Genomic DNA, 20,219 nt, shown 5'->3' with positions numbered 1-20,219 from the left:
GGATCGATGCCCGCATTCTACATTATAAAATTTGCATACATTTTATTTTTAACTTGTCATTGCCAAGGTCATTGCAGAGTAAGAACAGAAAAATCACAGATGGCTTTCAAATATGGTCTCATTATAACAACTAAAGTGGTTTAATCAAAAGGGTTCAGGTATTCTTTAGCATGTGAGAGGAATTTGAATTCTTATGCAATCTCAAAATGAAGTTCTCACAACTTCCATTTTCATTTTCTCTTATTGTTTTTGACACTCTGTCCTCTGAAGGATGTATAAATCTGGCTTTCCTTGCAAAACAAGAGTAGAGGAATATCCAGGATTTGATTTTCTTCACAAAAAGGGATTGGTCTGCATACTATCTTAAGGAGGGAGCCCGGCTAGCTCAGTCGGTAGAGCATGAGACTCTTAATCTCAGGGTCGTGGGTTCGAGCCCCACGTTGGGCGAAAATGAGTAATTTTTGCTGGATTATTGCATTGACTCTCATAATCTGGTGAATATTCTTGCATTAGACATGCAATAACTATCAAAAATGGTATCTCCCTTGGTTTCTCATTGGTGGGAAATTTAACTTCAAGATTAGGTAGGGTATGAGTCTAGATGAACACTCCGCAATATCACTCATATTCGAGTAGTAAACAGGCCAACCTGAACTGTAAAACATCCCATAAGTGGAGGTAAGGCATAAGTTAGGAGTGAACTTAACACTCTTATGGGCAAATGGACTTCACATAAAGTGTGGAAGGCAGTAAGGTTACTTTTTTCATGTTATGCAGATTAAACACACAGGGGAATTAGCTCAAATGGTAGAGCGCTCGCTTAGCATGCGAGAGGAAGCGGGATCGATGCCCGCATCCTCCATTATAAAATTTGCATACATTTTATTTTTAACTTGTCATTGCCAAGGTCATTGCAGAGTAAGAACAGAAAAATCACAGATGGCTTTCAAATATGGTCTCATTATAACAACTAAAGTGGTTTAATCAAAAGGGTTCAGGTATTCTTTAGCACGTGAGAGGAATTTGAATTCTTATGCAATCTCACCATGAAGTTCTCACAACTTCCATTTTCATTTTCTCTTATTTTATTTGACACTCGGTCCCCTGAAGGATGTATAAATCTGGCTTTCCTTTCAAAACAAGAGTAGAGGAATATCCAGGATTTGATTTTCTTCACAAAAAGTGATTGGTCTGCATACTGTCTTAAGGAGGGACCCCGGCTAGCTAAGTCGGTAGAGCATGAGACTCTTAATAGCAGGGTCGTGGGTTCGAGCCCCACGTTGGGTGAAAAAGAGTAATTTTTGCCTGAATATTGCATTGACTCTCATAATATGGAGATTAATCTTGCATTAGACATGCAATAACTCCCAAAAATTTTCCAGGAATGGATTTCCTTCATAAAAAATGATTAGTCTTCATACCATCTTGAAGTGGGAGTCCGGCTAGCTCAGTCGGTAGAGCATGAGACTCTTAATCTCAGGGTCGTGGGTTTGAGCCCCACGTTGGGCGAAAATGAGTAATTTTTGCTGGACTCTCATAATCTGGTGATTATTCTTGCATTAAACATGCAATAACTATCAAAAATGGTACCTCCCTTGGTTTCTCATTGGTGGGAAATTTAACTTCAAGATTAGGTAGGGTATGAGTCTAGATGAACACACCACAATATCACTTATATTCGAGTAGTAAACAGGCCAACCTGAACTGTAAAACATCCCATAATTGGAGGTAAGGCATAAGTTAGGAGTGAACTGAACACTGTTATGGGCAATTGGACTTCAAATAAAGTGTGGAAGGCAGTGAGGTTACTTTTTTCATGTTATGCAGATTAAACACACAGGGGAATTAGCTCAAATGGTAGAGCGCTCGCTTAGCATGCGAGAGGTAGCGGGATCGATGCCCGCATTCTCCATTATAAAATTTGCATACATTTTATTTTTAACTTGTCATTGCCAAGGTCATTGCAGAGTAAGAACAGAAAAATCACAGATGGCTTTCAAATATGGTCTCATTATAACAACTAAAGTGGTTTAATCAAAAGGGTTCAGGTATTCTTTAGAATGTGAGAGGAATTTGAATTTTTTTGACACGGTATCCCATGACATCCTTCTGAAACGTCTGGAGACGGCCGGTGTGACTGGCCTCGCACTTGCATGGTTCCAATCCTTTCTCAAGGATAGATCCTTCAAGGTGTCGGCCCCTCCATTTCTTTCTAAACCCCACCCCATAGCTCAAGGTGTCCCCCAGGGTTCAGCGTTGAGCCCCTCCCTCTTTAATCTATACGTCCAGCCACTTACGGACGTGGCTAGAGAGTGGGGGCTCACGCTGGTCTCGTACGCCGACGTCACCCAGCTGGTCGTCACCCTCTCGGAAAGCCCGTCCCCCGTGGCATCTAAGTTTAAAGAGGGTATGACTGCTGTGGCCCGCTGGATGACGGACAACTACCTCCAACTCAACGCCGGAAAAACCGAGGTGCTCCTCCTAGGCCGCAACACCAGCCTTTGGAACGAGCACTGGTGGCCGTCATCCCTAGGCGCCACTCCACTCCCCAAAAATTGTGTCAAAAATCTGGGAGTCTGGGTGGATGCCAACCTTAGCTTCCAGTCCCACACTAAAAAGGTGGCAGCCACCTGCATAGGCCTTCTAAGGAACCTCAGGCCCATACTTGGGCTCTTCGACTCTAAGGCTCGCCAGTTAATCGTCCAGGCCACCATCCTATCACGCCTGGACTACGCTAACGTCCTCCTTTTGGGAGCCAACAAAGCGGAAATAACCAGGTTCCAACGTATCCAAAATGCGGCAGCCAGAATGCTGGTCGGCCTCCCACGCAGATGTTCAGCCAGAGCTACCATCCGTAAGCTCCACTGGCTGCCCGTGGAACTCCGAATTAAATTCAAGGCCTTAGTCACGATCTTTAAGATCGTTAAACAAGGTAACCCCCCTCTGCTTCGTAGCCTTGCCCAACCTTACGTTCCTGGCCGTGCTTTGCGTTCTTCCAACCAACTCCTCCTGACAATCCCTAGGACGCGACTCTGCTGAACTGGAGGCCGTTCCTTTAGCGTCCTCGGCCCCAAACTGTGGAACGATCTCCCCCTCAGCATTCGTTCCATTGATTCCCTCCCAGCCTTCCGCAAAGCAATTAAGACTCACCTCTTCCCCGCTCCCTAGATTCCCCTTCCCCCCATCCCCCTCTATCCTCAGTCTGCGTGCCTGTTCTTAGCGCCGGGACACCCCTTTGCCGGGGTAGCTGTTGCGCTTCACCAAATCCAGAAATAGAAATAGAAAATTCTTATGCAATCTCAAAATGAAGTTCTCACAACTTCCATTTTCATTTTCTCTTATTTTTTTTGACACTCTGTCCTCTGAAGGATGTATAAATCTGGCTTTCCTTGCAAAACAAGAGTAGAGGAATATCCAGGATTTGATTTTCTTCACAAAAAGGGATTGGTCTGCATACTGTCTTAAGGAGGGAGCCCGGCTAGCTCAGTCGGTAGAGCATGAGACTCTTAATCTCAGGGTCGTGGGTTCGAGGCCAACGTTGGGCGAAAATGAGTAATTTTTGCTGGATTATTGCATTGACTCTCATAATCTGGTGAATATTCTTGCATTAGACATGCAATAACTATCAAAAATGGTATCTCCCTTGGTTTCTCATTGGTGGGAAATTTAACTTCAAGATTAGGTAGGGTATGAGTCTAGATGAACACTCCGCAATATCACTCATATTCGAGTAGTAAACAGGCCAACCTGAACTGTAAAACATCCCATAAGTGGAGGTAAGGCATAAATTAGGAGTGAACTTAACACTCTTATGGGCAAATGGACTTCACATAAAGTGTGGAAGGCAGTAAGGTTACTTTTTTCATGTTATGCAGATTAGACACACAGGGGAATTAGCTCAAATGGTAGAGCGCTCGCATAGCATGCGAGAGGTAGCGGGATCGATGCCCGCATTCTCCATTATAAAATTTGCATACATTTTATTTTTAACTTGTCATTGCCAAGGTCATTGCAGAGTAAGAACAGAAAAATCACAGATGGCTTTCAAATATGGTCTCATTATAACAACTAAAGTGGTTTAATCAATAGGGTTCAGGTATTCTTTAGCATGTGAGAGGAATTTGAATTCTTATGCAATCTCAAAATGAAGTTCTCACAACTTCCATTTTCATTTTCTCTTATTTTTTTTGACACTCTGTCCTCTGAAGGATGTATAAATTTGGCTTTCCTTGCAAAACAAGAGTAGAGGAATACCCAGGATTTGATTTTCTTCACAAAAAGGGATTGGTCTGCAGACTGTTTTAAGGAGAGAACCCGGCTAGCTCAGTAGGTCGAGCATGAGACTCTTAATCTCAGGGTCGTGGGTTCGAGCCCCACGTTGGGCGAAAACGAGTAATTTTTGCCTAATATTGCATTGACTCTCATAATATGGAGATTAATCTTGCATTAGACATGCAATAACTCCCAAAAATTGTCCAGGAATGGATTTCCTTCATAAAAATGATTAGTCTGCATACCATCTTGAAGTGGGAGCCCGGCTAGCTCAGTCGGTAGAGCATGAGACTCTTAATCTCAGGGTTGTGGGTTCGAGCCCCACGTTGGGTGAAAATGAGTAATTTTTGCAGGATTATTGCATTGACTCTCATAATCTGGTGATTAGACTTGCAATAAGTATCAAAAATGGTATCTCCCTTGGTTTCTCATTGGTGGGAAATTTAACTTCAAGATTAGGTAGGGTATGAGTCTAGATGAACACACCGCAATATCATTCATATTCGAGTAGTAAACAGGCCAACCTGAACTGTAAAACATCCCATAAGTGGAGGTAAGGCATAAATTAGGAGTGAACTTAACACTGTTATGGGCAATTGCACTTCAAATAAAGTGTGGAAGGCAGTAAGGTTACTTTTTTCATGTTATGTAGATTAAACACACAGGGGAATTAGCTCAAATGGTAGAGCGCTCGTTTAGCATGCGAGAGGTAGCGGGATCGATGCCCGCATTCTCCATTATAAAATTTGCATACATTTTATTTTTAACTTGTCATTGCCAAGGTCATTGCAGAGTAAGAACAGAAAAATCACAGATGGCTTTCAAATATGGTCTCATTATAACAACTAAAGTGGTTTAATCAAAAGGGTTCAGGTATTCTTTAGCACGTGAGAGGAATTTGAATTCTTATGCAATCTCAACATGAAGTTCTCACAACTTCCATTTTCATTTTCTCTTATTTTATTTGACACTCTGTCCCCTGAAGGATGTATAAATCTGGCTTTCCTTGCAAAACAAGAGTAGAGGAATATCCAGGATTTGATTTTCTTCACAAAAAGTGATTGGTCTGCATACTGTCTTAAGGAGGGACCCCGGCTAGCTAAGTCGGTAGAGCATGATACTCTTAATCTCAGGGTCGTGGGTTCGAGCTCCACGTTGGGTGAAAAAGAGTAATTTTTGCCTGAATATTGCTTTGACTCTCATAATATGGAGATTAATCTTGCATTAGACATGCAATAACTCCCAAAAATTGTCCAGGAATGGATTTCCTTCATAAAAAATGATTAGTCTGCATACCATCTTGAAGTGGGAGCCCGGCTAGCTCAGTCGGTAGAGCATGAGACTCTTAATCTCAGGGTCGTGGGTTCGAGCCCCACGTTGGGCGAACATGAGTAATTTTTGCTGGACTCTCATAATCTGGTGATTATTCTTGCATTAGACATGCAATAACTATCAAAAATGGTATCTCCCTTGGTTTCTCATTGGTGGGAAATTTAACTTCAAGATTAGGTAGGGTATGAGTCTAGATGAACACACCACAATATCACTCATATTCGAGTAGTAAACAGGCCAACCTGAACTGTAAAACATCCCATAAGTGGAGGTAAGGCATAAGTTAGGAGTGAACTGAACACTGTTATGGGCAATTGGACTTCAAATAAAGTGTGGAAGGCAGTGAGGTTACTTTTTTCATGTTATGCAGATTAAACACACAGGGGAATTAGCTCAAATGGTAGAGCGCTCGCTTAGCATGCGAGAGATAGCGGGATCGATGCCCGCATTCTACATTATAAAATTTGCATACATTTTATTTTTAACTTGTCATTGCCAAGGTCATTGCAGAGTAAGAACAGAAAAATCACAGATGGCTTTCAAATATGGTCTCATTATAACAACTAAAGTGGTTTAATCAAAAGGGTTCAGGTATTCTTTAGCATGTGAGAGGAATTTGAATTCTTATGCAATCTCAAAATGAAGTTCTCACAACTTCCATTTTCATTTTCTCTTAATGTTTTTGACACTCTGTCCTCTGAAGGATGTATAAATCTGGCTTTCCTTGCAAAACAAGAGTAGAGGAATATCCAGGATTTGATTTTCTTCACAAAAAGGGATTGGTCTGCATACTGTCTTAAGGAGGGAGCCCGGCTAGCTCAGTCGGTAGAGCATGAGACTCTTAATCTTAGGGTCGTGGGTTCGAGCCCCACGTTGGGCGTAAACAAGTAATTTTTGCCTGAATATTGCATTAACTCTCATAATATGGAGATTAATCTTGCATTAGACATGCAATAACTCCCAAAAATTGTCCAGGAATGGATTTCCTTCATAAAAAATGATTAGTCTGCATACCATCTTGAAGTGGGAGCCCGGCTAGCTCAGTCGGTAGAGCATGAGACTCTTAATCTCAGGGTCGTGGGTTCGATCCCCACGTTGGGCGAAAATGAGTAATTTTTGCTGGATTATTGCATTGACTCTCATAATCTGGTGAATATTCTTGCATTAGACATGCAATAACTATCAAAAATGGTATCTCCCTTGGTTTCTCATTGGTGGGAAATTTAACTTCAAGATTAGGTAGGGTATGAGTCTAGATGAACACTCCGCAATATCACTCATATTCGAGTAGTAAACAGGCCAACCTGAACTGTAAAACATCCCATAAGTGGAGGTAAGGCATAAGTTAGGAGTGAACTTAACACTCTTATGGGCAAATGGACTTCACATAAAGTGTGGAAGGCAGTAAGGTTACTTTTTTCATGTTATGCAGATTAAACACACAGGGGAATTAGCTCAAATGGTAGAGCGCTCGCTTAGCATGCGAGAGGAAGCGGGATCGATGCCCGCATCCTCCATTATAAAATTTGCATACATTTTATTTTTAACTTGTCATTGCCAAGGTCATTGCAGAGTAAGAACAGAAAAATCACAGATGGCTTTCAAATATGGTCTCATTATAACAACTAAAGTGGTTTAATCAAAAGGGTTCAGGTATTCTTTAGCACGTGAGAGGAATTTGAATTCTTATGCAATCTTAACATGAAGTTCTCACAACTTCCATTTTCATTTTCTCTTATTTTATTTGACACTCTGTCCCCTAAAGGATGTATAAATCTGGCTTTCCTTGCAAAACAAGAGTAGAGGAATATCCAGGATTTCATTTTCTTCACAAAAAGTGATTGGTCTGCATACTGTCTTAAGGAGGGACCCCGGCAAGCTCAGTCAGTAGAGCATGAGACTCTTAAGCTCAGGGTCGTGAGTTCGAGCCCCACGTTGGGCGAAAAAGAAAACATTTTGGCTGAATATTTCATTGACTCTCATAATATGGAGATTAATCTTGCATTAGACATGCAATAACTCCCAAAAATTGTCCAGGAATGGATTTCCTTCACAAAAAATGATTAGTCTGCATACCATCTTGAAGTGGGAGCCCGGCTAGCTCAGTCAGTAGAGCATGAGACTCTTAATCTCAGGGTCGTGGGTTCGAGCCCCACGTTGGGCGAAAATGAGTAATTTTTGCTGGACTCTCATAATCTGGTGATTATTCTTGCATTAGACATGCAATAACTATCAAAAATGGTATCTCCCTTGGTTTCTCATTGGTGGGAAATTTAACTTCAAGATTAGGTAGGGTATGAGTCTAGATGAACACACCACAATATCACTCATATTCGAGTAGTAAACAGGCCAACCTGAACTGTAAAACATCCCATAAGTGGAGGTAAGGCATAAGTTAGGAGTGAACTGAACACTGTTATGGGCAATTGGACATCAAATAAAGTGTGGAAGGCAGTGAGGTTACTTTTTTCATGTTATGCAGATTAAACACACAGGGGAATTAGCTCAAATGGTAGAGCGCTCGCTTAGCATGCGAGGGTAGCGGGATCGATGCCCGCATTCTACATTATAAAATTTGCATACATTTTATTTTTAACTTGTCATTGCCAAGGTCATTGCAGAGTAAGAACAGAAAAATCACAGATGGCTTTCAAATATGGTCTCATTATAACAACTAAAGTGGTTTAATCAAAAGGGTTCAGGTATTCTTTAGCATGTGAGAGGAATTTGAATTCTTATGCAATCTCAAAATGAAGTTCTCACAACTTCCATTTTCATTTTCTCTTATTGTTTTTGACACTCTGTCCTCTGAAGGATGTATAAATCTGGCTTTCCTTGCAAAACAAGAGTAGAGGAATATCCAGGATTTGATTTTCTTCACAAAAAGGGATTGGTCTGCATACTATCTTAAGGAGGGAGCCCGGCTAGCTCAGTCGGTAGAGCATGAGACTCTTAATCTCAGGGTCGTGGGTTCGAGCCCCACGTTGGGCGAAAATGAGTAATTTTTGCTGGATTATTGCATTGACTCTCATAATCTGGTGAATATTCTTGCATTAGACATGCAATAACTATCAAAAATGGTATCTCCCTTGGTTTCTCATTGGTGGGAAATTTAACTTCAAGATTAGGTAGGGTATGAGTCTAGATGAACACTCCGCAATATCACTCATATTCGAGTAGTAAACAGGCCAACCTGAACTGTAAAACATCCCATAAGTGGAGGTAAGGCATAAGTTAGGAGTGAACTTAACACTCTTATGGGCAAATGGACTTCACATAAAGTGTGGAAGGCAGTAAGGTTACTTTTTTCATGTTATGCAGATTAAACACACAGGGGAATTAGCTCAAATGGTAGAGCGCTCGCTTAGCATGCGAGAGGAAGCGGGATCGATGCCCGCATCCTCCATTATAAAATTTGCATACATTTTATTTTTAACTTGTCATTGCCAAGGTCATTGCAGAGTAAGAACAGAAAAATCACAGATGGCTTTCAAATATGGTCTCATTATAACAACTAAAGTGGTTTAATCAAAAGGGTTCAGGTATTCTTTAGCACGTGAGAGGAATTTGAATTCTTATGCAATCTCACCATGAAGTTCTCACAACTTCCATTTTCATTTTCTCTTATTTTATTTGACACTCTGTCCCCTGAAGGATGTATAAATCTGGCTTTCCTTTCAAAACAAGAGTAGAGGAATATCCAGGATTTGATTTTCTTCACAAAAAGTGATTGGTCTGCATACTGTCTTAAGGAGGGACCCCGGCTAGCTAAGTCGGTAGAGCATGAGACTCTTAATAGCAGGGTCGTGGGTTCGAGCCCCACGTTGGGTGAAAAAGAGTAATTTTTGCCTGAATATTGCATTGACTCTCATAATATGGAGATTAATCTTGCATTAGACATGCAATAACTCCCAAAAATTTTCCAGGAATGGATTTCCTTCATAAAAAATGATTAGTCTTCATACCATCTTGAAGTGGGAGTCCGGCTAGCTCAGTCGGTAGAGCATGAGACTCTTAATCTCAGGGTCGTGGGTTTGAGCCCCACGTTGGGCGAAAATGAGTAATTTTTGCTGGACTCTCATAATCTGGTGATTATTCTTGCATTAAACATGCAATAACTATCAAAAATGGTACCTCCCTTGGTTTCTCATTGGTGGGAAATTTAACTTCAAGATTAGGTAGGGTATGAGTCTAGATGAACACACCACAATATCACTTATATTCGAGTAGTAAACAGGCCAACCTGAACTGTAAAACATCCCATAATTGGAGGTAAGGCATAAGTTAGGAGTGAACTGAACACTGTTATGGGCAATTGGACTTCAAATAAAGTGTGGAAGGCAGTGAGGTTACTTTTTTCATGTTATGCAGATTAAACACACAGGGGAATTAGCTCAAATGGTAGAGCGCTCGCTTAGCATGCGAGAGGTAGCGGGATCGATGCCCGCATTCTCCATTATAAAATTTGCATACATTTTATTTTTAACTTGTCATTGCCAAGGTCATTGCAGAGTAAGAACAGAAAAATCACAGATGGCTTTCAAATATGGTCTCATTATAACAACTAAAGTGGTTTAATCAAAAGGGTTCAGGTATTCTTTAGAATGTGAGAGGAATTTGAATTTTTTTGACCCGGTATCCCATGACATCCTTCTGAAACGTCTGGAGACGGCCGGTGTGACTGGCCTCGCACTTGCATGGTTCCAATCCTTTCTCAAGGATAGATCCTTCAAGGTGTCGGCCCCTCCATTTCTTTCTAAACCCCACCCCATAGCTCAAGGTGTCCCCCAGGGTTCAGCGTTGAGCCCCTCCCTCTTTAATCTATACGTCCAGCCACTTACGGACGTGGCTAGAGAGTGGGGGCTCACGCTGGTCTCGTACGCCGACGTCACCCAGCTGGTCGTCACCCTCTCGGAAAGCCCGTCCCCCGTGGCATCTAAGTTTAAAGAGGGTATGACTGCTGTGGCCCGCTGGATGACGGACAACTACCTCCAACTCAACGCCGGAAAAACCGAGGTGCTCCTCCTAGGCCGCAACACCAGCCTTTGGAACGAGCACTGGTGGCCGTCATCCCTAGGCGCCACTCCACTCCCCAAAAATTGTGTCAAAAATCTGGGAGTCTGGGTGGATGCCAACCTTAGCTTCCAGTCCCACACTAAAAAGGTGGCAGCCACCTGCATAGGCCTTCTAAGGAACCTCAGGCCCATACTTGGGCTCTTCGACTCTAAGGCTCGCCAGTTAATCGTCCAGGCCACCATCCTATCGCGCCTGGACTACGCTAACGTCCTCCTTTTGGGAGCCAACAAAGCGGAAATAACCAGGTTCCAACGTATCCAAAATGCGGCAGCCAGAATGCTGGTCGGCCTCCCACGCAGATGTTCAGCCAGAGCTACCATCCGTAAGCTCCACTGGCTGCCCGTGGAACTCCAAATTAAATTCAAGGCCTTAGTCACGATCTTTAAGATCGTTAAACAAGGTAACCCCCCTCTGCTTCGTAGCCTTGCCCAACCTTACGTTCCTGGCCGTGCTTTGCGTTCTTCCAACCAACTCCTCCTGACAATCCCTAGGACGCGACTCTGCTGAACTGGAGGCCGTTCCTTTAGCGTCCTCGGCCCCAAACTGTGGAACGATCTCCCCCTCAGCATTCGTTCCATTGATTCCCTCCCAGCCTTCCGCAAAGCAATTAAGACTCACCTCTTCCCCGCTCCCTAGATTCCCCTTCCCCCCATCCCCCTCTATCCTCAGTCTGCGTGCCTGTTCTTAGCGCCGGGACACCCCTTTGCCGGGGTAGCTGTTGCGCTTCACCAAATCCAGAAATAGAAATAGAAAATTCTTATGCAATCTCAAAATGAAGTTCTCACAACTTCCATTTTCATTTTCTCTTATTTTTTTTTGACACTCTGTCCTCTGAAGGATGTATAAATCTGGCTTTCCTTGCAAAACAAGAGTAGAGGAATATCCAGGATTTGATTTTCTTCACAAAAAGGGATTGGTCTGCATACTGTCTTAAGGAGGGAGCCCGGCTAGCTCAGTCGGTAGAGCATGAGACTCTTAATCTCAGGGTCGTGGGTTCGAGGCCAACGTTGGGCGAAAATGAGTAATTTTTGCTGGATTATTGCATTGACTCTCATAATCTGGTGAATATTCTTGCATTAGACATGCAATAACTATCAAAAATGGTATCTCCCTTGGTTTCTCATTGGTGGGAAATTTAACTTCAAGATTAGGTAGGGTATGAGTCTAGATGAACACTCCGCAATATCACTCATATTCGAGTAGTAAACAGGCCAACCTGAACTGTAAAACATCCCATAAGTGGAGGTAAGGCATAAATTAGGAGTGAACTTAACACTCTTATGGGCAAATGGACTTCACATAAAGTGTGGAAGGCAGTAAGGTTACTTTTTTCATGTTATGCAGATTAGACACACAGGGGAATTAGCTCAAATGGTAGAGCGCTCGCATAGCATGCGAGAGGTAGCGGGATCGATGCCCGCATTCTCCATTATAAAATTTGCATACATTTTATTTTTAACTTGTCATTGCCAAGGTCATTGCAGAGTAAGAACAGAAAAATCACAGATTGCTTTCAAATATGGTCTCATTATAACAACTAAAGTGGTTTAATCAATAGGGTTCAGGTATTCTTTAGCATGTGAGAGGAATTTGAATTCTTATGCAATCTCAAAATGAAGTTCTCACAACTTCCATTTTCATTTTCTCTTATTTTTTTTGACACTCTGTCCTCTGAAGGATGTATAAATTTGGCTTTCCTTGCAAAACAAGAGTAGAGGAATACCCAGGATTTGATTTTCTTCACAAAAAGGGATTGGTCTGCAGACTGTTTTAAGGAGAGAACCCGGCTAGCTCAGTAGGTAGAGCATGAGACTCTTAATCTCAGGGTCGTGGGTTCGAGCCCCACGTTGGGCGAAAACGAGTAATTTTTGCCTAATATTGCATTGACTCTCATAATATGGAGATTAATCTTGCATTAGACATGCAATAACTCCCAAAAATTGTCCAGGAATGGATTTCCTTCATAAAAATGATTAGTCTGCATACCATCTTGAAGTGGGAGCCCGGCTAGCTCAGTCGGTAGAGCATGAGACTCTTAATCTCAGGGTTGTGGGTTCGAGCCCCACGTTGGGTGAAAATGAGTAATTTTTGCAGGATTATTGCATTGACTCTCATAATCTGGTGATTAGACTTGCAATAAGTATCAAAAATGGTATCTCCCTTGGTTTCTCATTGGTGGGAAATTTAACTTCAAGATTAGGTAGGGTATGAGTCTAGATGAACACACCGCAATATCACTCATATTCGAGTAGTAAACAGGCCAACCTGAACTGTAAAACATCCCATAAGTGGAGGTAAGGCATAAATTAGGAGTGAACTTAACACTGTTATGGGCAATTGCACTTCAAATAAAGTGTGGAAGGCAGTAAGGTTACTTTTTTCATGTTATGTAGATTAAACACACAGGGGAATTAGCTCAAATGGTAGAGCGCTCGTTTAGCATGCGAGAGGTAGCGGGATCGATGCCCGCATTCTCCATTATAAAATTTGCATACATTTTATTTTTAACTTGTCATTGCCAAGGTCATTGCAGAGTAAGAACAGAAAAATCACAGATGTCTTTCAAATAATATCTCATTATAACAACTAAAGTGGTTTAATCAAAAGGGTTCAGGTATTCTTTAGCACGTGAGAGGAATTTGAATTCTTATGCAATCTCAACATGAAGTTCTCACAACTTCCATTTTCATTTTCTCTTATTTTATTTGACACTCTGTCCCCTGAAGGATGTATAAATCTGGCTTTCCTTGCAAAACAAGAGTAGAGGAATATCCAGGATTTGATTTTCTTCACAAAAAGGGATTGGTCTGCAGACTGTTTTAAGGAGAGAACCCGGCTAGCTCAGTAGGTAGAGCATGAGACTCTTAATCTCAGGGTCGTGGGTTCGAGCCCCACGTTGGGCGAAAACGAGTAATTTTTGCCTAATATTGCATTGACTCTCATAATATGGAGATTAATCTTGCATTAGACATGCAATAACTCCCAAAAATTGTCCAGGAATGGATTTCCTTCATAAAAATGATTAGTCTGCATACCATCTTGAAGTGGGAGCCCGGCTAGCTCAGTCGGTAGAGCATGAGACTCTTAATCTCAGGGTTGTGGGTTCGAGCCCCACGTTGGGTGAAAATGAGTAATTTTTGCAGGATTATTGCATTGACTCTCATAATCTGGTGATTAGACTTGCAATAAGTATCAAAAATGGTATCTCCCTTGGTTTCTCATTGGTGGGAAATTTAACTTCAAGATTAGGTAGGGTATGAGTCTAGATGAACACACCGCAATATCACTCATATTCGAGTAGTAAACAGGCCAACCTGAACTGTAAAACATCCCATAAGTGGAGGTAAGGCATAAATTAGGAGTGAACTTAACACTGTTATGGGCAATTGCACTTCAAATAAAGTGTGGAAGGCAGTAAGGTTACTTTTTTCATGTTATGTAGATTAAACACACAGGGGAATTAGCTCAAATGGTAGAGCGCTCGTTTAGCATGCGAGAGGTAGCGGGATCGATGCCCGCATTCTCCATTATAAAATTTGCATACATTTTATTTTTAACTTGTCATTGCCAAGGTCATTGCAGAGTAAGAACAGAAAAATCACAGATGTCTTTCAAATAATATCTCATTATAACAACTAAAGTGGTTTAATCAAAAGGGTTCAGGTATTCTTTAGCACGTGAGAGGAATTTGAATTCTTATGCAATCTCAACATGAAGTTCTCACAACTTCCATTTTCATTTTCTCTTATTTTATTTGACACTCTGTCCCCTGAAGGATGTATAAATCTGGCTTTCCTTGCAAAACAAGAGTAGAGGAATATCCAGGATTTGATTTTCTTCACAAAAAGTGATTGGTCTGCATACTGTCTTAAGGAGGGACCCCGGCTAGCTAAGTCGGTAGAGCATGATACTCTTAATCTCAGGGTCGTGGGTTCGAGCTCCACGTTGGGTGAAAAAGAGTAATTTTTGCCTGAATATTGCTTTGACTCTCATAATATGGAGATTAATCTTGCATTAGACATGCAATAACTCCCAAAAATTGTCCAGGAATGGATTTCCTTCATAAAAAATGATTAGTCTGCATACCATCTTGAAGTGGGAGCCCGGCTAGCTCAGTCGGTAGAGCATGAGACTCTTAATCTCAGGGTCGTGGGTTCGAGCCCCACGTTGGGCGAAAATGAGTAATTTTTGCTGGACTCTCATAATCTGGTGATTATTCTTGCATTAGACATGCAATAACTATCAAAAATGGTATCTCCCTTGGTTTCTCATTGGTGGGAAATTTAACTTCAAGATTAGGTAGGGTATGAGTCTAGATGAACACACCACAATATCACTCATATTCGAGTAGTAAACAGGCCAACCTGAACTGTAAAACATCCCATAAGTGGAGGTAAGGCATAAGTTAGGAGTGAACTGAACACTGTTATGGGCAATTGGACTTCAAATAAAGTGTGGAAGGCAGTGAGGTTACTTTTTTCATGTTATGCAGATTAAACACACAGGGGAATTAGCTCAAATGGTAGAGCGCTCGCTTAGCATGCGAGAGATAGCGGGATCGATGCCCGCATTCTACATTATAAAATTTGCATACATTTTATTTTTAACTTGTCATTGCCAAGGTCATTGCAGAGTAAGAACAGAAAAATCACAGATGGCTTTCAAATATGGTCTCATTATAACAACTAAAGTGGTTTAATCAAAAGGGTTCAGGTATTCTTTAGCATGTGAGAGGAATTTGAATTCTTATGCAATCTCAAAATGAAGTTCTCACAACTTCCATTTTCATTTTCTCTTAATGTTTTTGACACTCTGTCCTCTGAAGGATGTATAAATCTGGCTTTCCTTGCAAAACAAGAGTAGAGGAATATCCAGGATTTGATTTTCTTCACAAAAAGGGATTGGTCTGCATACTGTCTTAAGGAGGGAGCCCGGCTAGCTCAGTCGGTAGAGCATGAGACTCTTAATTTTAGGGTCGTGGGTTCGAGCCCCACGTTGGGCGTAAACAAGTAATTTTTGCCTGAATATTGCATTAACTCTCATAATATGGAGATTAATCTTGCATTAGACATGCAATAACTCCCAAAAATTGTCCAGGAATGGATTTCCTTCATAAAAAATGATTAGTCTGCATACCATCTTGAAGTGGGAGCCCGGCTAGCTCAGTCGGTAGAGCATGAGACTCTTAATCTCAGGGTCGTGGGTTCGATCCCCATGTTGGGCGAAAATGAGTAATTTTTGCTGGATTATTGCATTGACTCTCATAATCTGGTGAATATTCTTGCATTAGACATGCAATAACTATCAAAAATGGTATCTCCCTTGGTTTCTCATTGGTGGGAAATTTAACTTCAAGATTAGGTAGGGTATGAGTCTAGATGAACACTCCGCAATATCACTCATATTCGAGTAGTAAACAGGCCAACCTGAACTGTAAAACATCCCATAAGTGGAGGTAAGGCATAAGTTAGGAGTGAACTTAACACTCTTATGGGCAAATGGACTTCACATAAAGTGTGGAAGGCAGTAAGGTTACTTTTTTCATGTTATGCAGATTAAACACACAGGGGAATTAGCTCAAATGGTAGAGCGCTCGCTTAGCATGCGAGAGGAAGCGGGATCGATGCCCTCATCCTCCATTTTAAAATTTGCATACATTTTATTTTTAACTTGTCATTGCCAAGGTCATTGCAGAGTAAGAACAGAAAAATCACAGATGGCTTTCAAATATGGTCTCATTATAACAACTAAAGTGGTTTAATCAAAAGGGTTCAGGTATTCTTTAGCACGTGAGAGGAATTTGAATTCTTATGCAATCTTAACATGAAGTTCTCACAACTTCCATTTTCATTTTCTCTTATTTTATTTGACACTCTATCTCCTAAAGGATGTATAAATCTGGCTTTCCTTGCAAAACAAGAGTAGAGGAATATCCAGGATTTCATTTTCTTCACAAAAAGTGATTGGTCTGCATACTGTCTTAAGGAGGGACCCCGGCAAGCTCAGTCAGTAGAGCATGAGACTCTTAAGCTCAGGGTCGTGAGTTCGAGCCCCACGTTGGGCGAAAAAGAAAAAATTTTGCCTGAATATTTCATTGACTCTCATAATATGGAGATTAATCTTGCATTAGACATGCAATAACTCCCAAAAATTGTCCAGGAATGGATTTCCTTCATAAAAAATGATTAGTCTGCATACCATCTTGAAGTGGGAGCCCGGCTAGCTCAGTCGGTAGAGCATGAGACTCTTAATCTCAGGGTCGTGGGTTCGAGCCCCACGTTGGGCGAAAATGAGTAATTTTTGCTGGACTCTCATAATCTGGTGATTATTCTTGCATTAGACATGCAATAACTATCAAAAATGGTATCTCCCTTGGTTTCTCATTGGTGGGAAATTTAACTTCAAGATTAGGTAGGGTATGAGTCTAGATGAACACACCACAATATCACTCATATTCGAGTAGTAAACAGGCCAACCTGAACTGTAAAACATCCCATAAGTGGAGGTAAGGCATAAGTTAGGAGTGAACTGAACACTGTTATGGGCAATTGGACATCAAATAAAGTGTGGAAGGCAGTGAGGTTACTTTTTTCATGTTATGCAGATTAAACACACAGGGGAATTAGCTCAAATGGTAGAGCGCTCGCTTAGCATGCGAGGGTATCGGGATCGATGCCCGCATTCTACATTATAAAATTTGCATACATTTTATTTTTAACTTGTCATTGCCAAGGTCATTGCAGAGTAAGAACAGAAAAATCACAGATGGCTTTCAAATATGGTCTCATTATAACAACTAAAGTGGTTTAATCAAAAGGGTTCAGGTATTCTTTAGCATGTGAGAGGAATTTGAATTCTTATGCAATCTCAAAATGAAGTTCTCACAACTTCCATTTTCATTTTCTCTTATTGTTTTTGACACTCTGTCCTCTGAAGGATGTATAAATCTGGCTTTCCTTGCAAAACAAGAGTAGAGGAATATCCAGGATTTGATTTTCTTCACAAAAAGGGATTGGTCTGCAGACTGTTTTAAGGAGAGAACCCGGCTAGCTCAGTAGGTAGAGCATGAGACTCTTAATCTCAGGGTCGTGGGTTCGAGCCCCACGTTGGGCGAAAACGAGTAATTTTTGCCTAATATTGCATTGACTCTCATAATATGGAGATTAATCTTGCATTAGACATGCAATAACTCCCAAAAATTGTCCAGGAATGGATTTCCTTCATAAAAATGATTAGTCTGCATACCATCTTGAAGTGGGAGCCCGGCTAGCTCAGTCGGTAGAGCATGAGACTCTTAATCTCAGGGTAGTGGGTTCGAGCCCCACGTTGGGTGAAAATGAGTAATTTTTGCAGGATTATTGCATTGACTCTCATAATCTGGTGATTAGACTTGCAATAAGTATCAAAAATGGTATCTCCCTTGGTTTCTCATTGGTGGGAAATTTAACTTCAAGATTAGGTAGGGTATGAGTCTAGATGAACACACCGCAATATCACTCATATTCGAGTAGTAAACAGGCCAACCTGAACTGTAAAACATCCCATAAGTGGAGGTAAGGCATAAATTAGGAGTGAACTTAACACTGTTATGGGCAATTGCACTTCAAATAAAGTGTGGAAGGCAGTAAGGTTACTTTTTTCATGTTATGTAGATTAAACACACAGGGGAATTAGCTCAAATGGTAGAGCGCTCGTTTAGCATGCGAGAGGTAGCGGGATCGATGTCCGCATTCTCCATTATAAAATTTGCATACATTTTATTTTTAACTTGTCATTGCCAAGGTCATTGCAGAGTAAGAACAGAAAAATCACAGATGGCTTTCAAATATGGTCTCATTATAACAACTAAAGTGGTTTAATCAAAAGGGTTCAGGTATTCTTTAGCACGTGAGAGGAATTTGAATTCTTATGCAATCTCAACATGAAGTTCTCACAACTTCCATTTTCATTTTCTCTTATTTTATTTGACACTCTGTCCCCTGAAGGATGTATAAATCTGGCTTTCCTTGCAAAACAAGAGTAGAGGAATATCCAGGATTTGATTTTCTTCACAAAAAGTGATTGGTCTGCATACTGTCTTAAGGAGGGACCCCGGCTAGCTAAGTCGGTAGAGCATGATACTCTTAATCTCAGGGTCGTGGGTTCGAGCTCCACGTTGGGTGAAAAAGAGTAATTTTTGCCTGAATATTGCTTTGACTCTCATAATATGGAGATTAATCTTGCATTAGACATGCAATAACTCCCAAAAATTGTCCAGGAATGGATTTCCTTCATAAAAAATGATTAGTCTGCATACCATCTTGAAGTGGGAGCCTGGCTAGCTCAGTCGGTAGAGCATGAGACTCTTAATCTCAGGGTCGTGGGTTCGAGCCCCACGTTGGGCGAAAATGAGTAATTTTTGCTGGACTCTCATAATCTGGTGATTATTCTTGCATTAGACATGCAATAACTATCAAAAATGGTATCTCCCTTGGTTTCTCATTGGTGGGAAATTTAACTTCAAGATTAGGTAGGGTATGAGTCTAGATGAACACACCACAATATCACTCATATTCGAGTAGTAAACAGGCCAACCTGAACTGTAAAACATCCCATAAGTGGAGGTAAGGCATAAGTTAGGAGTGAACTGAACACTGTTATGGGCAATTGGACTTCAAATAAAGTGTGGAAGGCAGTGAGGTTACTTTTTTCATGTTATGCAGATTAAACACACAGGGGAATTAGCTCAAATGGTAGAGCGCTCGCTTAGCATGCGAGAGATAGCGGGATCGATGCCCGCATTCTACATTATAAAATTTGCATACATTTTATTTTTAACTTGTCATTGCCAAGGTCATTGCAGAGTAAGAACAGAAAAATCACAGATGGCTTTCAAATATGGTCTCATTATAACAACTAAAGTGGTTTAATCAAAAGGGTTCAGGTATTCTTTAGCATGTGAGAGGAATTTGAATTCTTATGCAATCTCAAAATGAAGTTCTCACAACTTCCATTTTCATTTTCTCTTAATGTTTTTGACACTCTGTCCTCTGAAGGATGTATAAATCTGGCTTTCCTTGCAAAACAAGAGTAGAGGAATATCCAGGATTTGATTTTCTTCACAAAAAGGGATTGGTCTGCATACTGTCTTAAGGAGGGAGCCCGGCTAGCTCAGTCGGTAGAGCATGAGACTCTTAATCTTAGGGTCGTGGGTTCGAGCCCCACGTTGGGCGTAAACAAGTAATTTTTGCCTGAATATTGCATTAACTCTCATAATATGGAGATTAATCTTGCATTAGACATGCAATAACTCCCAAAAATTGTCCAGGAATGGATTTCCTTCATAAAAAATGATTAGTCTGCATACCATCTTGAAGTGGGAGCCCGGCTAGCTCAGTCGGTAGAGCATGAGACTCTTAATCTCAGGGTCGTGGGTTCGATCCCCATGTTGGGCGAAAATGAGTAATTTTTGCTGGATTATTGCATTGACTCTCATAATCTGGTGAATATTCTTGCATTAGACATGCAATAACTATCAAAAATGGTATCTCCCTTGGTTT

General features: G+C 41.1%; 8 non-coding genes across 8 annotated transcripts; all 8 read left to right on the top strand.

Annotated features, from left to right (window-relative positions):
- The first annotated feature begins 374 nt into the window (after nucleotides 1-374).
- On the top strand, nucleotides 375-447 carry TRNAK-CUU (transfer RNA lysine (anticodon CUU)). The gene has a single exon. It is a non-coding gene; the product is annotated as a tRNA-Lys (tRNA).
- A 1,392-nt stretch (nucleotides 448-1,839) lies between these two features.
- Nucleotides 1,840-1,912, top strand: TRNAA-AGC (transfer RNA alanine (anticodon AGC)). Its single transcript has one exon. It is a non-coding gene; the product is annotated as a tRNA-Ala (tRNA).
- A 3,671-nt stretch (nucleotides 1,913-5,583) lies between these two features.
- Nucleotides 5,584-5,656, top strand: TRNAK-CUU (transfer RNA lysine (anticodon CUU)). The gene has a single exon. It is a non-coding gene; the product is annotated as a tRNA-Lys (tRNA).
- A 977-nt stretch (nucleotides 5,657-6,633) lies between these two features.
- Nucleotides 6,634-6,706, top strand: TRNAK-CUU (transfer RNA lysine (anticodon CUU)). The gene has a single exon. It is a non-coding gene; the product is annotated as a tRNA-Lys (tRNA).
- Nucleotides 6,707-8,522: 1,816 nt separating this feature from the next.
- Nucleotides 8,523-8,595, top strand: TRNAK-CUU (transfer RNA lysine (anticodon CUU)). The gene has a single exon. It is a non-coding gene; the product is annotated as a tRNA-Lys (tRNA).
- Nucleotides 8,596-9,987: 1,392 nt separating this feature from the next.
- TRNAA-AGC (transfer RNA alanine (anticodon AGC)) lies at nucleotides 9,988-10,060 on the top strand. The gene has a single exon. It is a non-coding gene; the product is annotated as a tRNA-Ala (tRNA).
- Nucleotides 10,061-14,781: 4,721 nt separating this feature from the next.
- TRNAK-CUU (transfer RNA lysine (anticodon CUU)) lies at nucleotides 14,782-14,854 on the top strand. Its single transcript has one exon. It is a non-coding gene; the product is annotated as a tRNA-Lys (tRNA).
- A 2,039-nt stretch (nucleotides 14,855-16,893) lies between these two features.
- Nucleotides 16,894-16,966, top strand: TRNAK-CUU (transfer RNA lysine (anticodon CUU)). The gene has a single exon. It is a non-coding gene; the product is annotated as a tRNA-Lys (tRNA).
- The last annotated feature ends 3,253 nt before the right edge of the window (nucleotides 16,967-20,219 follow it).

The sequence above is a fragment of the Lissotriton vulgaris genome, chromosome 1_1, assembly GCF_964263255.1.
Source record: "Lissotriton vulgaris chromosome 1_1, aLisVul1.2, whole genome shotgun sequence".
Classification (NCBI taxonomy): Eukaryota; Metazoa; Chordata; class Amphibia; order Caudata; family Salamandridae; genus Lissotriton; species Lissotriton vulgaris.
The sequence above is the reverse complement of the archived record's forward strand: the minus strand, read 5'-3'. Positions and strand labels throughout refer to the sequence as shown.